A 23,459-nucleotide genomic window follows, 5' to 3' on the forward strand; every position below is an offset into this window, starting at 1 on the left:
GCCTGCCTGCGAGCGAGCATTAGACGGGCGAGAGCGAAAACAAGGGAAAACAACAGGCAAGTGCACAAAAAATGTGGAATGGCAGCAACTATTCAGGGTGATTTTTTTCGTTTGTGAAAGAGCACCATTAAAAAATAATCATCATCTTAATTTCAACACGAAATCATTGGAAATAGCTCACGTTCTCCCAAAGTTCGCGGTTTATAAAATAAAATCCAAAATGTAATTATTGTATTTTTTACCATCTTGACAGCGAGCAAAATCCCAGTTGATAAAGCCCGCATTTTGCATTTAATTTCACTTTCAACTAGTCAAAATTATCATAATCTTAATTCAGTCTCAACCTACTAACTTTAAAACAAATGAGAATCTAATGTATAACACCCACGCTATGGCTTTGGCTTTGATATCAGCGTGAACTAAGTTTTTATATTTACTTCTTTTCATGATATTTTTTCCACAACAATTAGTATGAACAGTTGAATTTTTATAAGTCCCAATTACTTAATTTAGATTATTTACTATGTAAGTAAAAGAGAATATTCCAAATAACCTGTCTAAACTAGTATCACAATTGAAAGAACGAAGTTTTAAACACAGCTATTGAAAATTCATGAAAATATTTGTAGCACCGATGATATTATCTTCGAAATCGAAAACCAACTTCGTATCCCTTGAGTACATTACCAATGTCAATTCATACTTTTGTCCTTTAGCCTGCGTAAAAATCTTGGTTTTTTTACTTCTCTTTTCAATGCACAAAAACAGCGGAGTGGCAGTAGCTTACCCGGGAAAAACTTTTTCGTGTACGAAGGTCCGCCAGAGAAAATAAAAACCTCCTAATTTTTTTCATCCATTTCCCAGGAGATGGCCGCTACTTCTCGGAGTACGACTCCCTCTACGTTATGTACCAACCGACGACAACACTCTTCACCTATATATATGTATGTATCTATATACGACCCCCGCAATAAAGGGGAACCTCTTCACCCACCCAACCTACCACCCCCGGATGGAGGATGACACGTGACTTTGTGGGTTCATCCCCTGCCCATTATCCCATTCGCGTTAAGGGAGGACGGGGGCAAAAAATACACGACGACGCTTGCTACTAAATAAATGTTTTTCCTTTTCGGACTCCATCAACGGGGGGCAGTGGTCGGCGAACAGATACATTCTCTCGCTCTGAGCAGACGCACTGTGTGTGTTTGTGCCTTTCAACACCCAGATCCTTCCCACCCCACTACAATGCTTCCATTCCCGACAAGGCCCTCGGCCAATACTCAACTTCGCTTCAAGTGACGAGCACAGGAAAGAAGAATGTTTATTCGGCGCTATCACTCTCAAAGAGGGCACTGAAAACTAACTCAATTGCAGGTGACATAGTGAATTTTGCTTCGCTTCGTTTTAATTGTCTCATTTACCATTTGTTTTCAGAGAAGTAAACTATTTACAGAGAAAATAAAAGTGAAATGTTTTATAGTATATACATTCATAATGCAAGATAAAGAGGACAAACTACAGATAGCAGTACACAGTCTGCACCACTTGGGTATACTATGCAACCTGAGAATTTCAAAAACCAAAACAAAGACTATCGCATTTTTAAGGAAGCAACACGATACGAATAAAACTTTTTACTGAGGATCAAGTCCTGGAACAAGTGTCGCATTTCCAACAATTAGGATGCGATGTAACATATGACGTGAACAAAATTAGTAGAATTCTAAAAAAATAAAATGAGAAAAGAAACACAAAATTTTATAAACTGATGGCAGTCCCTACTGTACTCGATACGGATTTGAATGCTGGGTGCCAAAAAAGAATGAATTAAGGTAGATAGATGCAATAAAAAAATTTCACTTTATATACTTCACCCCTTCCCCCCCCCGAAATATAAAGACAGTTATTTTCCTTCATAAAAGTAAACAAAATATTGAAAAATCATGAATTTACAAAATATTTCTGAAACAAATAATTTTTTTCGATTATGAAAAGTGTCAGAATTAGTTTAGAACCCATTACTTAGTGTTCTCTTTTTCAAAACTTTTCTCCCCTGGTTTTGCGCCCCTCCGAAAGAAATTCCTGGCTACGCCACTGGTTGTGACCCCATGTTTATGGAAAACAAATTCTCAACAGTGTCTCCCCTACCATCTTCAGAAGTACTCTAAATTCCTTCTGTTTATCATTTACTTTTTTGCAACTAAGTTGTTTCCTTTCGGCAGAAAAAAGAATTATTCCCGGACCACTTCTCTAGAAAGGACACAGCATCCTTTTTTTAATACTTATTTTTAGATTTTGCCTTTAAATTGGCCAATGAGCTCGCTCACCTTCATTTTCAACTGTGATTTTTGTAGAAAAAAAGACACCATTTTTTCCACTTTCCGACTGATCGTCTATTTTTCGAGCACTTTAAGACGAATCAAATGCCTTAACACTTTCGTAAATGAAATGATGAGGTCACCGGCTCCTGCCGAGCGGGTCACCGCGTCACCGCTACCCTTCGGCCAAAAGCTCGGACCCCGCGTGGTTCGCAGTTGACTACTCGTGTGAGGGATTTCTTTCTTCAATAAGCTTACTCTCCCTGAACGAGTTAATGAGTCAAAACTCTGATGACGTCAACAACTCATGAAAAGTGGGCGGAAAACTACTCATATTTTATTTAAAATTATGAGACAATGGCTGAATAAGGAATATATTAGTTGTTGTAACTTATCTTTCTCCTCAATCTACCCAATCCTCTTAAAGAATATCGATTTCTAGCAAAAGTGACCTATTGGCTGCTTAGTTTAGAAACATTGGTTTAATTCGTTTAGTGAACATAACAACACCAATTAGCGCAAACAAAGAGGCCGAGTGTTTCCTTTTAATAAATATTTTTTAAATTAATTGAAGATCCTTTTGTGCACATTTCCCCTACCTGATGGATACGGTCCACCATTTTTACAACGATTTGTAAACATTTTATGGATCTTATTTCCCTACTTCTTATTATAATTTTCCATTTTAAAGGAAAAAAACATTGTAAGCTTTCCGCTTTATTTCCCAATATATTATGAGAATAGATTTTTTTAGATTATTTTGCTTTCGAGAGAAAAGCCGCAAAATAAATGTAGACATTAACATTTCCTGAGATAATTGAGAGAATATCCAGTATTAGTGCTCAAAATTTATTTTTGACCCAAAATTAACTCAATTTAATTAACATATTTTCAACCCATTTAGGCGTTTGAGCGGCGCTAATAGATATTCCTATGTGTTTCCAGTGGGATATCCTTCAACCCACTAAGAAGGAAATCCATTGTTTGGCTCAAGAAAAGCTTAGCTCGGTTGAGTAGTTCATAGACAAAATGGAGATGAATAGTACCAGCACGGGTCCCTTGACCCGAATGGACTATGAAGTGAATGGTGAGCGGCACTTAATGATTCACGCGTTGCCGCAGCCGATGTAGAGACGAGAGACAAAAGGGCCGTAAGAGAATTTGGGCTATGGGTTAGCACCCAGCAGAGGGACGCCGCTGCCTTGCAGAGCAGAAATTTATTCATCAATTGTTCAAATAAGGCGATGGTGGTAGTAGAGGTGGAAAAGTTTTTCTGCAATGAATGAATGGAATATAGACCTCGGAGTAAGGACAGAAATTGCTTTAACATTTGAGAATAGATATAAGTTCAACACATACAGGCTTCAATTGGTGGAAGTTATAAATATTTAAATAAATAAAAGATCGTAGCACTTTTCCACATTTTTTATAAATTTTTTATTTTACAATTATAGAGCCCTCCTTCCAACATGGGTTCCCCACATCCTTAAGTTGTATCTTTTCCCACAGTCTCCACTCTGTACGCCTGTTTCCACCCCCTTCTTCATAGATGTCAAATCCACCCCAATCCTTTTCTTCTTCAATCGTTTCTCAAGGGGATAAAAGTGATTTTCAAATGTTTTGCAGTGTCTTGTACCAGATGATGGCTCAATTAGCCGAAACGCGTTGTACGCAGGAAAAATTTTTGTGGAAAAGGACTGCGATCTTTTATTCATTTAAATATGAGAACAAATATCTTTAAGAGTGACACGTAGAAAATCATCTTAAGAAAAGGGTGGATCCAGGATTTTTCTGACGGGGGGCACAAGGGTTCGACAGGCAAACGATCTTCTCATATTTGAGATTTAAAAAAACACGCAATAATTACTGTATGAAATATTCTCTTCATTTCAAAATGAAAGCTATTGATATGATGTTAAAATATTGAGGCTCCGCAGTGCACTAAACGGTATGGAATGATAACCGTGTTAAAGCATTGTCTATGTTTTAAGTTTTTTGGGGCGGGGGGCTCGTACCCCTATTCCCCCACCTTTTAATACGCCTCTGTCTTAGAGCCTCATTAAATTTCGAGGTGCGACAGTAGCGAAAAATTAAGAGAGATATTTTTTAGAACGGATATATGTGAGAATTCTTTTTCCCCCCGAAACATTAAGGACATTGATAAATGCTAGTCCTAATTTCGTTTGAGCATTTGGTTTCGTAATCGTAAGTAGTCATTTTGGCTGAGCATTTTTATATGTATGCGGCTTTAGTAATAACACCCACTGCCACACACCTTATTGAGCGGCTTGCGGGTTAGTATGTAGATGTACATGAAAGAGCCGTCTGTTTTCCGTCTTCTTCACGTGCTGCCAAGAATCCAATTGTAATGTCCCGTCTCCGAAGTTACGGGTCGTATTTAACGTCGTTTTTTGCCCTTAATGTCGGGAAGCGATAAATCACAAATAACTACATATTTAAAAGTATACACTCAAAGTTTATTTCCACTTAAATTCCACAAAATAAATTGACGGAACCAATATCAAGTAATAATTTAGCGCCTCTAGAATAGCCAAACTTTAAGATGCTAACAATGTCTCATGAGAGAAGTCGGTGGTGATGGCACTGGTCAATAGCGAGGTGCTTCAGTAGCACGGACGGTGTGGTCGAGCCTGCCACTAATATGACATATTTGGCGCATAAAAAAATTCGTTTTCTCAAGATGAAAAAACTGCTTAAGCGGTCTTATTGATAACTATAGTCAAGGGGACTGCATAGAGCAGGCCCAATTCCATACCATAGAAGCCTGATTTCTGTTGCAATTACTTTCGCTTTTTAATAGGTTTTCAAATATGTCCGCAGCGCGGTGATCAGTGCGATGCGATCAATTTTTTCCAATATTTTGTAGTATAATGCTTGTAATTGCGAGGAATAGCATTGATTCGTTAGGAATTTGATAAATAATATCATAATGAATGCAAATTTCCGTTAGCACCCATGATTATCCATTATTTACCCGTGAAACTCGGGCCAATTTGTCCGTCAGCGACGCAAGTGGCGACTTCTGTAAACCCAATTAAATGAGCGGAGGGTGACAACACATTTAGAGGACGACTTGAGGATCCCCTTTTGTAATAATCTTGGGTATCGTTGTAAAAACGGTTTTCACGCACCCATTCCAAAACATTTAGCACTGGACAAAATGGTCCTCCACTCTCGAGGATACCCCATCGTCTTTTTACTGGCATGAGGTGTAAAATATGGGGGATCGTTACCGAGACTGTAAAATACAAATATGGCCAAAGTTTTCAGGGGCACCATTAACCTAAAAAGTGAATTCAGCTGAGCGTGCATTAATCTGCATATGGGTAGTATTATCATGCTTGCACCCGAGTTTAAAAGCCTTAGTCCTTCAAGACCTCGAGAGTATGTGGTCACTGAAGTGTGTTCAAACAGAGATAACGCTCCGTGTAAGGTAGAAGGACTATTGACCTGCTAACGCTATCGAAGCGATCTCTAAACAAAGAACATGAGCGATATGCAGTATCATAACCCGTCCCTGCTCCTCTACTTCCTTAAGCTCCATACATCATTACCTACTGGCTCGGAGAACAACAGACTTCGTTGCAGACGTAGGCCACTTGACACAAATTTCTTTCGCCGATACACGTAGCAACTATCCTATGAATGAACAGAAAAAAATCATGCTACATTGCTACTGATAAATCATCCTTGAACATTGACCAAACAATAATTAAAAACTATAATAACTAATTCGATTTTGGAAACCGGCTGCGCCAGAAGACGCCATTGTTTCATGACAACAATTGTTGACGGATAGGAGGAAGGCATGAACGGTAGAGGGTATCACATGAGATAGGTACGATTTTGAAGGATTTAAAACAGAATAATAATGTGATTGTTAAAAGATTTACGATTGTTACTTATTAAAAATTGAGTGGGGAGATGTGTCAAACCAATCTTCGAGTTGCTGACTGATTATGATTAAGATGTCAATTGATATTATATCGCTTTCTTGTATGCATGAAATCATACTGCATAGGTACTAATTGGTAACAGAATGAAAACGGACTTGATCCTTCACATTTTTTATATTAAAAAAAACTATTCTTTCGAATGAAAATGAATATTTACTTCTTAACATCAAGAATAATGCAAGAAATACACAAAATTGTCAATGCGACATTGTTATCCAATCAGTGGTTTTAGGTATGTGGCAAAGTGCTGTAGATCTAGTGTTGACGGCGCAAGGTTAAGTGAATTGTAGGTACTCGTTCACCATTTTTCTTTCCATCATCGATTGCGATAAAGTTTGAAAAATAAAGAGACCCACGCTCTTTTGTTTTTTGATCCGTCGCCCACTTCTTCAGTTCTAAGGGATGAAATATCAACTTGCTTGCCCTTTCCGTTGAAAAGTCTATGACGCCACTGACTCTTTCCGAGCGCGATACATCTCACGTGGTTCGTTATCATAAAACGATTCTCCCCGTCATAGATCGGGTCTCTCTGAACGACATAATGAACCAGAGCTTTAGTGACGTCACTAACACATGAAAAGTGCGCAGAAACGTATGCATTTGTTCATTTCCAAGTTATTTTATTAGGGCTTAACGTGGAAGACTTATGTTTTAGTTACGCCTTGTCTACCAATGCATCTATCGAATTATCTCATAACATTTCGATATTGGGTTAAAGTGAGCGACCTCATTATAAAGGCATATACCGAATATCTACAAGAGAACCCCCTAATAGTGTATGCGCTAGGCACGACAATACTTGTACGAGTAGCCAATTCTTTAGCTGACGCCCGCCCCGCCCGTTCGGTTACCATGAGCTGGCACACGCTGGATGAAAAAAAATGTCTCGTCGAGAGAGTGAGGAGGTGATACTAGTCGGAGGTGAGCAATTCAGTCCGATGGCAAGATGGATAGGATGAGATTTTCCGTTTGAATTTACGAGCGTTTTATGTGTACCAGGAAAACTTTTTCGCAAAAAAATGAGTTTCTGACTTCTAGCGCGTTTGCAAGCGCTTTAACTGTTATTAAACTCTTTAACTTAAATTGCAGGAGTAAAATTGGGCTAAAGAGCTTCCATTTTGGTGGCCATTTATGGTTTTCATCGGCGATTTTATCAAAAGAGCGGGTAAGAGGACCGAAAATTTCACTTCAACGTGCTTTTGATAGGGTTTTATTCTTCAAAAAATTGATTTAAGTACGCTTATCGGTAGATATGGGTGAAAGTGTAATCGTGCGATAAATAAATCAAAAATGCAATATTTTACAACAAAATATCTATTCCAATAATATCGATCTTATTCCTAGTGCACCAGTAACAATTTCATTGATGTTAGTCACAATTACGATTCTTCGATAATTACAATTTACGGTCTTTGCGATTGGATGAATCACATCTTCCGAATCGCAGTAGAGGGTATGTGATTGGAGGAGAATGTTTACGTGAAGGTAAATAAATGTGAAATGAAAAAAACTGAAGTTGATTCAGCTCAAAATAGCCCCTAAGCGAAACTAACGAGGAAAAGAGAGACATTTTCTCAATTCGTGAAATTACTCATGAAACTTGCAAAGATGAAGGATTGAAAACTCTTCTTTTTCTGACGAATATTTCTCGGGTTTTCAGCCAGGTTAATGATTTTATGTAAGCCGAGAAATATTCGTTATTTAATAATAATAATTCGTTAATATTCACCAGGAATAATTAAAATCGTATACTCTTCTTTTTCGTTTGAATATTTTTATCATTGAGTCTATCACTATGTCCTCATGCTATGGATTGCTTAACTTTAATTTCTCCTTGGTAAATCCTATACCCGGTCATAATCTTTAATAGGTAGACTTATTAACGGTTCGCAGATTTTTATCATTCTATGTTAGTCTATTTGTTGGGCGTGGATGTTTGTATTCAATTTTAAAATACCTCAAAATATATCAACAAAATTCCACCGAACCAATATAAGGAATCTCTTTTTAGACACCGAATGAACTTTTATGTGGTAACCGAGGGATGACTTCTTAGAGTACTGCTCATCTTTCCTCCGGATCTTCCGAGCCTGCCCCACGCCGCAGCTGCCGAACTAAGCGCCGCCGGAGGCGATCAAAGTGGCCTCCTACTGCCCCCGCTCACACGCCCCTCCCCCAACCTCCCTTCTGTCCCAACTCCTCCTCAACAACATCCCATACCCTTCGCCCCTCCTCCCATCGAATGGACCCTACTCGAGCTTGTTACGCTCCATATGGAGGACATTCTCCACTAGGTAACTCTTTGGTTCTCTAAGATACACCCGGAACTCGCAAATATTGTGGAGTATTCGTAGAGCTCACAAGAAGGTTTCAACTTCGCAATAAACACTTAACTTATTCGGACAGTTTACACTGCAGAGTACCAATGGAGGAGCTTTAGCCATAAGAGAAAATATTCAGAGTACACCATAAAATTAGATAAAATTTTTAAGTTGGGTATTTTTGTAAAATGAAATAACCCTTTCAAGCGCCCTCTCATGAGTTCGTAGCAATCAAATTTGGCATAATAATTATGTAAGTGAAGATATACAATGTGTGGCTAGAAATTCGTTACAAAAGAAGACATTACAATCGAATTAAATTCATAATTCAGAATTTATTTTAAAGGAAGAACTATATTATTATGTTAGATACAACTACAACCGAGAAAACCGGGAACTCATTCAACCAGCGAAAAGCAGATGTCAAAGATTTCTATCCTCTGATTCTCAACTTCATGGTGAATAATGAAACTATTGCTTTGCCCACACGTTTCTCCTTTTAACGATACAACTGGACGGCTTACGGCATTTTTTTAAATAGACAAAAGAGTTTTTAAAAACTCATATTTTCCTGTACTAATTTAAAAGCGAATTAGAGGCTCATTTTTTAGAGACAAGGGCAAAGTTTGGGGAAAACATAGCAAAAACAAATGAATCAGCGAAAGAGATGCCTCCATTCGATCTTATGTCCTCTTACGCAATATGTCCTCTGATGTTGTTTTGTCTTCTCTTTCCTTGTCTAATTTGCAGAATCTCAGACTTAAAACGGACTTCAACTTTCAACACAATATCTTGAACTCGACTTTTGACTGCCCTGAACTCATTTCTCTGTTGAATTTTAGAATACCGACTCGTTCCACCCGCTCGCTCTCCCTACTCCATCTGTCTATTCCCAGAATTTCCCTGACCAAGCGCTCACCTTTATATCGCCTCTCCTCCCTTCTAAATTCACTCCCTCCTTCCATAGATCCTTTTTACTTGTCACGCAAAAAATTCACCGCACAAGCTCTGACCCGTACGTCTGCTAATTGAATTTTATACTTCCCTACTGGTTAAATCTTTGTTTGTTTTTTTTTGTTATTATATTGTGGCTAATTCATGTCATTGTTAAAAATTTCACTGTACATTGGCGTCACGGCTGTATGTGAAATTTACTTAAATAAATAAATGTCATCACATTCATGAAAAACATCCAGGCTCTGCGATTCCCATGGCAATTTCACGGAGGTGGAGGAACCCAGGTGGTTATTGCCCCTTCATAACGAGTATTGGGCACTCTAAATAGGCCCTTCGCGTTCCGTTCTCTTTTCCTTGATTTTTGCCCTTCGAGCGACTCGGCTCCGAGACGGGGTGAGCGTAGATGGACCCTCCTGATCTCTCGCGATGGGGCGCCAGTGCCTCTTGAAACCAGTCACGCCTACGCGGGACACTTTCGTGGCCCAAAGAGGGGAAGAGGGGGGGACGGTGGAAGGGGGAGAAAGGGGAGGGGAGGGAGTGGTAGGGGAAATTGGGAGGGGAAAAGGCATTCCAGTCCGTGGGACGGAAAGCAAATGGGGAAGCCGAGGATATGGATGCAAAAACGCCATTAAAACGGAACGCATCGGCACCGTAATTTAGAGAAAGTAGGCACTACCTTCTGTGTGCTCGCGTACGCTCAGAGAATCTCCTCCTGGACGTAAATGCGCTCAAGGCGACTGCGCTTCTACAACGCATGGCCTAAAAAACTAGGGAATTCGGATAGCTTTATGCCGTCTTCGGGAGTGAGAGAGATAGCTCCGTACCAAGGCCAGTAGTAAGCTTAAGCACATCCTTGGTCTCCATGGAGATGGAGAGTCAGAACCGTTTGTTCGGGAAAAGCATTTTAGCACATTAGCAAGAGAAATAAAACAGCAGCGATCATGATCAAGAGTCATTCATTCTATGATCTGTTTAAATCAGCCTTCCGCTAATCATTATTGTAAATCTCTTCAAATTAAAGTAGTTCTTCCCTTGAGATAACGATGCTTTAATCGTCAAAAGGCATTATGACTGCTAATTTTCGGGTTCTCCAGCCGCGTCTGTCGTTTATGGTTGACAACAGTTTCGAAAGCCATCCTGCTTTCGTTTTCAGGTCGAAGGTTCGACCTGAAAATGAAACGCCGCGAAAACCTACGCACGAAAGTCAAAAGGCATATTTATCCTATAAATATTCATTTTATGTCTTGTTAGTGCTTCCCTTCCACTAATTCTAATTGTAAATCTCTTCAAATTTAAGAAGCTCCTCTCTTGAGATGACGGTGCTTTAAAAGTCAAATGGCATATTTATTCGTTAAACATTCATTTTATGTTTTGTTAGTGCACATTCTAATCTGCAGAAACACGAACCTTTTTGTGGAGCACTGAACTGCTATTAAGCAACTTGCAGATTGAAGGTACACAGTGTAAAACAACAAAGATCATTATCAATCAAGAATTCAATGTTTTTTTTTTATTACCCCACAATTCATTCATCCCAACAATAAATGTTTTCAAATTTACGTGGTTTTTCTCCCAAGATAGCGCATCTTTAATACTGACAGAGCATATTTAACCCGCATATATAAATTTTTTGTCTCGTCAGTATCCATTCCAATCTGCAACTAGCTCCAAGCCAAGTCCAGTGGTGAGCTTAAGCATATCGTAGTTCTCCTCGGAGATCCAGAATTAGAACCATTTGTTAGGGTAAGGATTTTTAACACGTTTTAAACGTGGGACGAAGTTTAAAACAGCAGTGATCATGAACAAGGGCCAAGAATTTTAAGATTTGTTTAAATAAGCCCCCCATTAATCCTAAGAGTAAATTTATTCAAATTTACGTGCCTAGTTCTTCTCTTGAGATAACGGTAGCTTTAAAACTAAAAAAGCACATTTATTTCTTATATATCCAATATTTATCTTGTTAGTATCCATTTTAATTACCCATTCGCGGAGCATTGAGCTGATGTAAAGCAACTTGTGGGTATTTCAGCGTGTTCTTTAATATAATCTGATGCTTCTTATATCTTCCTAAAGGGATTATCCGTAATAGGCGATTATGCTATATGCTTTCGTAATATGAGACGTGTGATAACACACAGAGATAGCCAGAAGCCAATTTATTTTGGTTAATTATCTGTTATTCTGTATTCCCCTACGTATTCTCTTTATATCAAACATCGTCAACATTCAAACTCAGGGTAATGTTTTAAATTTTTGTCACCATCTACACAAGTTAACGACTCGAATATTGGTTAAACGCAGCTCTTCATTCCGCTCTCGTGTGTACTAGAATTTTCATATTTCCTACATAATTCTTCCCTTTTATATTGTTTACAACAGGGCTTATGTTAGGTATTTGGGGCCGCTTCTTGCCCTTCTTCACGCCCTATCCTGGCCACTCACCTACCCTCAATGTATGCAAAAATAAGCATATGCCGAGCGCCACCTTCCCACAAAGGATGTCCAATTTTTTCAGATTTGAAATAAATAAACCACATTTTTATTCTATATTTACAGTGCTTCTGTACGATGCCACATGGCTACAATAAAACGGTTACTATAAAAATACTGGTGTCAAGGTGCCAGAACGCCGTTCCGGTATTGGTTAACAAAAAACATAATGTCAAATAAAACTTTTATCAATTTTACTGCCTCAAAATTTATATACATTCCAAACCAAAACTATTATTTTAAATACAACCTAAATAATAACTTGTAATTAAAAAAAACACAAAGAGTAATATTTCACTTCTAAAAAAGTTACGGTAAGTGCGTTCCGGCGCTGCTAATTTTGCCATTACGCTACGGTATTCAAGTACACAGAAACATTATACATGAAATTAAAAAATAATTGTTAGTAAATTGAATTTATCGATATTCTACCAACAAAAGGTGAAACACCATTTCCTATCTTGAAGTTCACTTAGTTTAGAAAAATGTTTTTGAGAGTAAAACTAACAAAATCCTTTACTCGACTACTTCTAATATGTATATTCGCTAAATAGTGAGACCGTTCTGACACAATTGATTGATTGATAAAAACTATGGGGCGCTGTGTCACCAAAAGCATTACTGTCTTACTTAAAAAAGATATGACACCCCCTTCCCCCTAGTTAGAAAAGTGTAAGTCCCAAAAATGTGACCTAAAACACCGGTGTACTCATTTTCGTTCAACATTTATTAAAATCCATACTTCATAAAGTGTGTCGAGATGATTTACGTGTGGCATTACGAGAGAGTGCCTCTTGAGCTAAGTTGCTTAAGTGGAACACTCCACTTCCAGAGTAGTTTGTTACCACACAGAGTTCCAGGGCTCACGTTCCGATGGGTGAGGTAATCTAATTGCGCCCATTTGCCACAACTCGCATTTCGAGAACAGGATTTAGATACTACGCTCATACCTTCTGATGAAGGGTGTGTTACCCTGTAACTAACCTCAAGCTACGTTTTAGCAGAACCAGGCTAATATTTTAGCTTCGAACTGATAATCTTCTTCTAGTTTCAAATCATCGAAAACCTCTTCCACATGCTAATAGCAAAGTAGAATTTTATTCAAACTGATTTAAATCGAAGTATCACAAAGTAGCAGAGGCGTCTAATAGATCTAGGCTTTATTTTTTTACTATAGAAATGCTGACATGGTCCATACACCAGAGTTGTAATGACTGTCGTCTTTACCTGCTAAGGGCATTAAGAAATTGTAAATGAAAACATAAAAGAAAAATTTTCAAAAAAATTGATAACACTGACCAAGTAAATTATATTTCGTCTTTTATTTAGGAACCTTCATTAATATTTAAACTTGGTGGTTTAGCGAGTAAATAATGCAATAAAATGTTTTCCATTTATTTCAGAAAACCTAACTTTACATACTTTTTCTTTGGGCAAATTATCGATCAAAATACGTGAAATTGTATGGGGAGCAGCACTACCTAGGGTTTCAAGCTATATAACAATCTAAACTATCATAAGCATATAAACTATCATATTACGATCTTCGACGCCTACGAGAAAAGTATAGGTAATGCATGAATGAAATGACGTAGCCAACATTCGTATTTGAACAATGGATTTAAAAATTTAAATCATTCAAAATATTCAGGTTTCATTAAATTACCTTATTTTATCTGCGAAACTGCATGAGATTACAATGTATGGAATAACATTCTTATCATTTTTCATTCGTTTACATTAATATGAAACAGCAGTGAGGTATCTTATTTATCAATACATTCAGAATTGGACAGAAAAGAGGCGGAAGTTGCTAACCAGCTAAGATGGATGATAATTTGAGCATTCACCAACGCGTAAATCCTTGTGATGGCCACCGGGAAATGTCCAACGGATGCTACACAATACAAAACTCGCGCTCCGCCATAACGAATGTTCGTCATCGTTAACCACAGCTCATTCTAAGCCATTAGATCAAATAATTTATCCTGCCATTCATGTTTGGTATAAAAAATTCTGTATGGTATCTCGACCATAAAGACTGGTGGCGCTCCAAGATGTGGGTGGGAGGAGAATGAAGGTTAAGTGGACGCAGAGCAGGAGGTACGACGAAGTGCTGGGGATGGCGGGTGAGGATTTCAATTTTTCTACCGTAAGCGTTTGAAAACTTGAACAATAATCACTACCACGTGAAATATTAATCTTTTTATTGTCCACGGGCACACGATAAGGATCCGAATAGATGATGCAGTGTTTCAATAATGAATAGGTACCACTATAAATTGGTATCTCCCAATAAAGTAAATCCTTATTCAAAGTTTTCATCCATTTAAACGCATTTTTCGTTATGCAGAGAAACAGTAATATTTTCAATCTCCTAACTCTGCAAATTGATCGATGTAAACCTACCTTAGGCAATAGAAAATTTTCACAGCAATCTCCACCATGTGAAATAGTAAACATTTAATCGTAAACGTTCACTATTCTTTTATACTATTATTTACTATATTTATTATTGACAGTCGATCAGGAGCCAAACACATGATATTGTCTATCGATATGGAATACCACTGTACCGTGGAAAGTCCCTATAAAACGATATTCTAAGTTTGCAACCATTTAAAACGATTCCCTTTCGCAAATAAATAGTAATAGTTGCAATCTTCTAAATCACAAAATGCTCTTTGTAAACCTAACTTCGCCGGTAGAAAACTTGAATAATAACCTTCTGCCATGCGAAATAGTAAGTATTTATCGTAATTGAAAAGAAAAACATTGTTATATTCCGCTGATTAATTTTCAGTTACATATATTTCGGTGGAATATAACAAAGGTAAAATATAAAAATCACAAACATTATTTACAGGTGGAATTTAACTCAGTTTTATTTCTATTAGGATAAATTAACTTCCACAATGATAAAATAGAGATAGCAAGCGTTTAATGGTCCACGGACACTCGATCAGGATTTAGATATTGACGGTGACCACATTAAAACACAAATGCTTATACCACGTTTCCAGCCTTGTCGGGATGCTAGACAGTCTCCTAAGTATCGATTATGCTATTCGTTCGTACCCAGTTCCTTCCGCCTCGGGAAGAGAACAAACGACTGTCATTAGGAATAGGAGGCACCCATGCTCTCCCGTCCTCAGCATCAAATCGGCTGCTCCAGCGTCGTCGTCATTAAGCCATAAAGCACTTCATCGCCCACGCTACGATCCACGGGGACGAGTAAAAAAAATTAGTGAGTGAATAATTCAGAGGATGGACGCAAGAGAATAAGAGAGAGAGAGAGAGGGACCTTTATTGTCGAACCAATTTCCTCCATTGTCCGTCGTGTTCCCATCCTAACTGTCGTTTCAGAGTCTCCTGAAAGGCCACTATACCACTTCCTCGTCTCGTTTCTCTCCACAATCTATGTCCAAACTTACATAGAGTCACAACAAACGGAATTTTCTCCCACCATACTCTCGGTTACGGTCATTGACTCCATTTATTAATAATTTTAATACTCATTCCATCTCCTAATAATGCAGTTCTCTCCTCAACCTATGTCCAAACTCACATAGAGTCATAACAAACGGAATTTTCTCCCACTAGACTCTCGGTTACGGTCATTGATTCCATTCATTAATAATTTTAATACTGATTCCATCTCCTAATAATGTAACGTCGCGGCCCGTACCAAACCGAAGTTACGATGCGAGTCACACGCTTAAAAGGTGGGTTCTTGCCGTTGGTGTCGGGAAGTGAACGCTAAATATTTTAAGTCTTTACCAATTTGTTTACACTTAAAATCACAATTGCATATCAATTCAATGAAAAGACATAAAGTAATGAATTTACGCGTCTCTAATCGCCAAATCTTCCATTTCCGGAACACTGCAATAATACTTATATACTGAGGCAGCAGAACCACACTTTAAAATATTTGTACGCTATTTTAAAATATTTGTATATTTTAAAATATTTGTATATTTTAAAATATTTGTACGCTTTCAATTAGTTGACTAAAAGAGAAACTGCAATTGCATCTCTGCAAAGGAGACAAGAGGATGAAACCTCGGATTAAGGGTGTCCTTTATTTGGGATATTCCACTTTAGAGTGATATTCCCAATTGAAACACCATATCATCAAATTTCCTTTGCATTCCTCATTAATTCATCACCCATTACATAGTCTTCAACATCAAACCGTCTCCCATGCATTAGCTTTCTCACTGCCTCCCAAAGTGACTTCCATTTTTTTTACTTTTTCCTTCAGCCTTCCGGTATCTGTTTGAGAACACACTTAGGAAATCTTTCTTCCCTGATCCTTTAGACGTGTGCAAACCATAGTGATCTTCTTTCTTCCAAATTCTACGCCACATCCTTCACCTATTATCTTTCTTATTTCATAATTCCTTACTCATTACAAAGTAAACTTTCTAGCGGATGAGTACTACTAAGATTTTACCTATCGTAAATAAAAAATGAACACTTTTATTGCCGAACCAATTTTCTCCATTGCTCGCCGTTTTTCCCATCGTAACTGTCGTTTCAGAGTCTCCTGAAAGACCAGTGTACCACTTCGTCTCGTTTCTCTACACAACATAATCCAATAACACCATAACTCTTCCTAACTTAGATCGAGTCACAGCACACAGAGTTTTCTCTCACTAGGCTCGGTTGCGGTTATTGACTCCATCTTTAACACTTTTACTTCTGATAATATTTATAAAAGTAACCCAATAGACAAGACAAACTTTTTGTGATGTTAAGATGAGGAAATATATGGTATCAGTAAAAATTCGTCGCTACACAACAACACGCCGGTATTCACAACTTTCCTATCTTCCTGCTTAAGGCATATTTAGACAGTACGCAAAATCACCAGATCTGGCAGCGAATACTGAGGGAGACGGTTGACCAAAAATTAAGTTGTCTTGAATTCAAGATACGAGCATTGGATGTGTTTATAATTTTAATATTGATTCCATCTCCTCATAACCGTGATACACGTAGGCTACAGAATCGCCATTTTGAATTCTTGCTTGAGGCTTTCGCAGCGCTGAATCGTAGTTCTCTCCATGATTTCATGGTTAGCTCCGTAAATCTGTTTTCAAGCTGACATTTCGTGGTCTATACTGGCTACATCTTCAGGTTAGGTGTCAGTGGAATAGACATGATACCACATCGATCGCACTCAGACCTGATTTGCAGATGTGGCCACAATAGGCCACGAAAGGCTATCTTGAAAACAACCTGACGAATCTAACCCGGGAGCCATGGAGAGAACTATAATTGCCCTTTTACGCACGCATAGAACTATACTTGTAGTTGACTCGGAAAGAAACCATTATCGTTTGTCTGTGAAAAGGAATCGATTTAAGTGCATGCAAACTTGAAATAAGGAGTTATTTCATTGGGACATTCAACTTTATTTCCAATCGAAACATCATATCACCTATCATCAGAAGCTGTTCATATTCACTCAGTCTCGAATAGATACCAACTAAGTTGAGCAAGTTATAATATTCAAAATCTATATCAACCGCCGAGAAAGCAAAAAAAGTCATCATTGTGTCAATAGCGAAAAAGCGTGGGTTGAAATTTTTGGGAAGAAAGAGTTCCGACGCTTAGAATAAATATGCAGGCATGCGATGAATTCATCAAAATGTCTCGGCACTTCTGCTTTAATCATTATTCTACGACGAACAGGAAGGTATAATTTATGGCGCGACATCACTTCCACCTGACGGAACAATCGAAAACTAATTCCCCCTTCAGCCAATTGAGAATGGTTGGCGGTGTGTGCATGGTGAACTCTTGGTTTGAATGGCTATTGAAATCAAATGACTTGGCGGCAACTTCGCTTTGATGTCAGAACCTTAAATAAAAGAAACAAAAAGTTCTCCGCCGACAAATCAATAATTGTTATTTGCCTATAGTAAGTAAGCCTTCTCTGCCCGATATCCTTGATCCAATAATAGCGACTTCCTGGAATTCCACACAAGGTGAACTGCCAACTTCTCTGAGCAGAGGTTAAAAATGAAGTGTTGTGAAAATTTATAATTCGATAATTAATCTTTTCCAATACTGTCTTCCCTTCTAAGATATTAATCATGTTGATAAAAAAATGCATCAGAGAGACAAAAGAACACCAACACAGTAGTTGACCATAAAGTGAAATCTGATGCCGACCCGACTCGTGTTCCGAAACGTCGGCAGAATGGAGGGAAACCACCCGGCTTGAAGCCCGAATAGCCTTTTTCGAGTAGTTAACCATGCTTATACCTAGTACATAAGAATCGAATACAATACTAAGGGATATTTACAATCACTACTTGTGGTTGGAAGAGCCATAATGGAGTCAGATGAATTCAAATGTCTGAGAGTTACGATAACTCCAGATGTATCGTGGGGAACACCCATAGGAAATATATGTGGCCGAGCTCTGAAGACGTTACGATTCGTCAAGCGGATTATGGGAAGATTTTCGAATGAAAAAATTAAAGAGAGGTGTTACTTCGCACACGTCCGGTCGCACCTTGATTATAAGGCAAGCATGTGGAAGGATTCTTTAAACTCAAAACACTAACTTTCGAGTAGCATAGCTCTTTGGCTGAAAAAACTTTTAAAAATTCTACACGTTAAAAGAATGCAACATTGTTCATTGAAATTTCAAATCGAAATATTTAAAAAAAAACATAGCGGGCGCGGCTTGGTAGAATGCGTTTATCATAGGAGTTTGATGGAATAAAAGCTGCTTTTTCCACGTGGTAATTTATTTTTCCGTTACAGTGTAACATTTTCAAGGTGAGGATTAAAGTAAAATTTGGCAGTATGTGCTCCTTAATAAAATAATTGAATAGTATATGAATATATAATGCTCAATTTTCCTATAAAAAGCAAAGTTTTTATTCATTCAACTCCTCCGTAGCATTATTTAGTTTTGATCACGAGCAAATTCTCACGTAATTGTTTTCCATCATTTTTTCAAGGCTAAAGTTTTCCTTCTAGGATCCCTAGACCACGTCGCCGCAAGGGCACTGCGGTAACCATTTCGCACCTGGATGAATCGCTCCTTCACTCAAATATCTGAGGAGTTATAAATAACATGGGATTTCTGGGCCTATCCGGTGTGTATGGAGAACACCCTCGGGCAAATGGGGGTCTTCCCCCCGAAAGAATTGGGGTTTTTGATGTTGAAAACTTGATTTTCAGGACAAGGGTGCACCCAGGATCAAACTAGGGAGGGCAAGCCATGGTTGTTCAAGTTTTAGGAACGATTTAAGCATGGAAAATATCAATAAAATCAATATTTAAGGAAACTGTAACAGCTCTTTCTCAGTTTTTAAAATTATGTGCTTGAAAAAACATTATTTTCCTTAGAGACATTTGCAATTTTTGCTTCTATGGGGGGCAGCTGCCCCCTCCTGCCCTTAGCTGGGTACCCCCATGTTTGAAGACTCAAAAACAGTAATTTTGTACGAGTATTTATTAAAAGCTAATTACTGTGGCCATTTTACTCGTTTTTGGCACCTCCTTAACCCCTTTCACTTAGATTTATTTTCCAAATATCATGCACCTATTCTCTATTTATTTTTTCTGTTGTTCTTTTACAGATGGTAGGTAATGAAATGATAATTTTGTAATTTGTAATCTACGTAGAACCGTGAAATAATATGTGATTATTAAACATGGGGAACACAGCTATCGCTACTCGAATAAAATCATTTAAATCCTCTCAATGCATCATATTTCATTAAATATAAATTATTCATGTATGCTATGAATGTTTTAACACTGTTAAGCTTTCAAAATAAATATCTTTTTCCTCAAAATAGTGCTAAACTTATGAGAATCCGATGACGAGATGCACTCGTCATTGAGCGGTTTGGCATCGAAAGTTCATGACGAGCAAGAGTCGTCATTACAGCGATAGGGGTTAATACTGGGGGGTCTCTTCAAAATGGGGAGGAGGTTTTAACCCGGAAACCCCCCCCACCCGAGCTACGCCACTGTCTGAGGCCCCATCCACTCCACACCCGCAAATCCCCTCCCGCAGCCACTGCGTGTGACCGAGTCAAAATCTTCGCGATCGCAGTTCCGTCTTCTTCATCCCTTAAACTTCCACAGTTACTTCACATCTCTTCCCCACTATCATCTCCCCCTCTCTGAGCCCTTAGGAGCAAATTCCCATCGTCCCAGGTCCGCTACGCGCTCGCAGCCCATTACCGCAATTCAAACAAGGCGGGATTACTGAAATCACTGCAATTACGCCGCCGCCCCTCGCCTTCCGCGCGACTGGATTCGACAGAGTGTCCCTGGGGAGGGGGTGGGGGAAGGAGATCAGGGCGTGAAAGGGTGGAGGTAAGTGTAGGGGACGGGTATTTGAGGGTTGTGATTTGATTCGCTTCCGAGTGGCACGGAGAGTCTGTCGAAAATGCGGGAACTGTTAAGACGGATGATAGGGCGCCGCGGATAGCGAAGATAACGTTGTCTCCGGGTGCGAATCCAAGAGGCGAGATAACGGAATAATTATAAAAGTCAATTAAAAAAGAAGTACCATGAAATACTACTGCAATTGAAATAAATATTGTGCTACATTGAACTAAATAAGATGCTTTTCATATGCAATCGTACATTTGCCTTCCTGTTAAATATTTTGTTATGCGTCATTTGCGTCATTAAAATCTTTTTATTGTATCAACTACTTTTTGACTCTATGATCTTCAACATAGTAGCTACAGATATAATAGAAACATTCTAGGTATTCTATACATTTAGATATGTATACATTTAAAAATTCAATAATATTTAGAGAATTATTATTTAAAACGCACCAATTCATTCAGTCATTTAGCACTCTCCCGAGAGAGTTTCTGGCATGGTGCATCTAAGCGCAAAGTTTACCGAATTCTTCACCCAACAAAGGTAGGCGCTTGCGTATGTAAACGAGAGCCACAAAGCAATAGCACAGCGAACATACAGGTGGTTGGTCCTTCCGTAAATGTAAAAAGATAGGAATTCTAAGCTTAACAGGTGCATAACAGAAAGTTTTCATCATGAGGTTTAAAAGATGTACTTTTATCGACACAATGAATAGCATCAAGCACACCCGTTCCTCTTCCCCATCTGAATTTCCAACACAGCCACCGTCGGCGATTCATCGACTCCTCCCTGCACATTATTGTAACTGTCTCCAAGACACGCCCACCTCTGTTCAACCTCACGTAAGGAGATTTTTCGTACCACCATGGCGCGCCAGCGCGTGTGTGTGTGGCTTGGGACCCTTATTACCATTCCCCTCTCAACCAGGTAAGCGCATATTTGCTAATCCAATCACGTCTTAGCCTCTTCCTCCACTTGTCCTCAAAAGCGACCTCAAGACGACGCCCTTGGGGTAAGGACCGGGACATTTCTATTGGCCCGCCCATGACTCTCCCAGTCACCAGGCCGGTTAATATAAAGACTGACTATTTATGCCTTCCTAATGCCATTCTAAGTGGATTTCCTCCCATAAGAACATAGTAGGGAAGGACACCCAGGCATCACGCCTTTTTTTCTTTTTGCAACCTTTAAAAAAATCTTGGAAAACGTCTCCAGTCTTTCTTATTATAACATATTTACTACCTAACTGATTTCAAAGGCCTTTTGACACAGATTATTTTCTCAGAACGCTTAAATCTCAGAATTCAGGCTAATTATTCTGCTAACAGGAAGAATGAGAGGCAAGAAAATTGGTGAAGAATTAATTTAACACGAGTATTGATTGAAAAAGTACATGAATTAGCTGCGGAGGAGAAGGATTACTTAAAACGCTCTAAATCTCACATGGTACGCTTACCCAGAAGGATAAGACATTACTAAGAAGCCTCAAGAAATGCATTTGACCCGATGAAAAACTTACCAATTCCAAATTCAACGAATGGCCAACACTACGCAGCACCCTTAACTTCTTCAGTTTCTCATTCAACCGGGGACACAATTAACATCCTACGAAAAGGAGTATCAGTATCATATATAACTATAAATAGCTGGAGATGAGAGGCTTGATGCCAAAAGTATTGAAAAGTATTATATACGCTTGAATTTCAGAATCCTCCCTATTAATCCTGCTCAGAGAAAAGATGAGGAAGGCGAAAATGGTTAAGAATGAAAGAAATGTGAAATTTTACCGAATAAATGTGCAAAAAATAGCTGGCTAGGTGTCAAGCGAAATAAAATTGCTTAAGACACTTTAAGAATGCTCTAAAGGTGTTAATGAATTAAAGAAATGGTTTTAAACGATTAGCCGCATGGAACCTCTACTTAGTGATAGCTTATAGAAAAGTTGCCAGCGCTACGCAATACATTAATATAATCGCGTATAAGATTCAAGCCGGAATGCAGTGAAATGTTCATCAGCTCTTCTTGTACGCTGAAATGACTAATTCTACCCTTTCTAAGGTATTTCATCACAGGCATTTTTACAAACTTAGATCTGAAATGAATTAGAAATGGGAACTTATTGCAAAAATATGCATTCATAAGTTGTTGAGTTGTCAGACTTAATTGATAAGAATTGGAAAAGGCACTCAACTTTAGTAATTTACACACAGACAGGAGTTAGCCCACACAAGAAAGCCGTGGGTAATATATTTAAATAAGGTAAAACACCAGCCTAGCTGCAACTTAAAAATTCCCCGAAAAGTTTCTCAGCCATTTTTTATTATCCCTGCCCGAAGTTTAAATGTTTATTTGCGACAGATTATTTTCCAAGAAAACTTAAATCACAGAATTATGTATATTTTAAACCTAAAATAAAAGATGAGGAAAAACAAAGTGGGTGAAGGATGAATTAAAAATGTGAATTTCATTCAAAAATATGCAAATGTGAGCTGATGAGGTGTCAGAACTCTCAGCGACGTGAAATATAAGACACTGAAAATATTTCGTCGTAAATTCACACCGTGAACATGATGGGAGAGGCTTGTCCAGCACCGGAAAACCGTGAAGAGAATTCTTGTTACGATAACATTCTTGTTTAGCACAAACTTTCTGAGAAAAAAACTATGCCAAGTTTTTTTTAGTTTTTAAAGTAGGAAAGGGGTCTTCTGGGAATTAAAGAAGAAGATAGGATAACCGATTCGACCACATCATAAAACATGATTTTCTGACGAAATCAATCGTTGAATGGCATTTGGTCGGGAAGAAAGGTAAAGCACGACCTCCAATGATTAATGCAGGACATATAACTATCGAATACAAAACAATGCAAAAAAACGTAAATATGAAAAGATTAAACGATAGAACAGCGGGGTGAAGAGCTGTGTCAACCTAATTGCGGATTCATGGTGAATGATAATCAAGAAAGAAAACTGTTTTCTATACGAAGTAATTTTTTTCCCAAATTTCAGCATCGA

The 23,459-nt window shown here is 38.3% G+C and overlaps 1 protein-coding gene across 11 annotated transcripts in view; it reads right to left on the bottom strand.

Moving 5' to 3' along the window:
- LOC124165409 (protein madd-4) overlaps positions 1-23,459 on the bottom strand; it is a 1,214,641-nt gene that overhangs the window by 934,057 nt on the left and 257,125 nt on the right. The window lies entirely within an intron of this gene.

Source organism: Ischnura elegans, chromosome 9, assembly GCF_921293095.1.
Source record: "Ischnura elegans chromosome 9, ioIscEleg1.1, whole genome shotgun sequence".
Taxonomy (NCBI): Eukaryota; Metazoa; Arthropoda; class Insecta; order Odonata; family Coenagrionidae; genus Ischnura; species Ischnura elegans.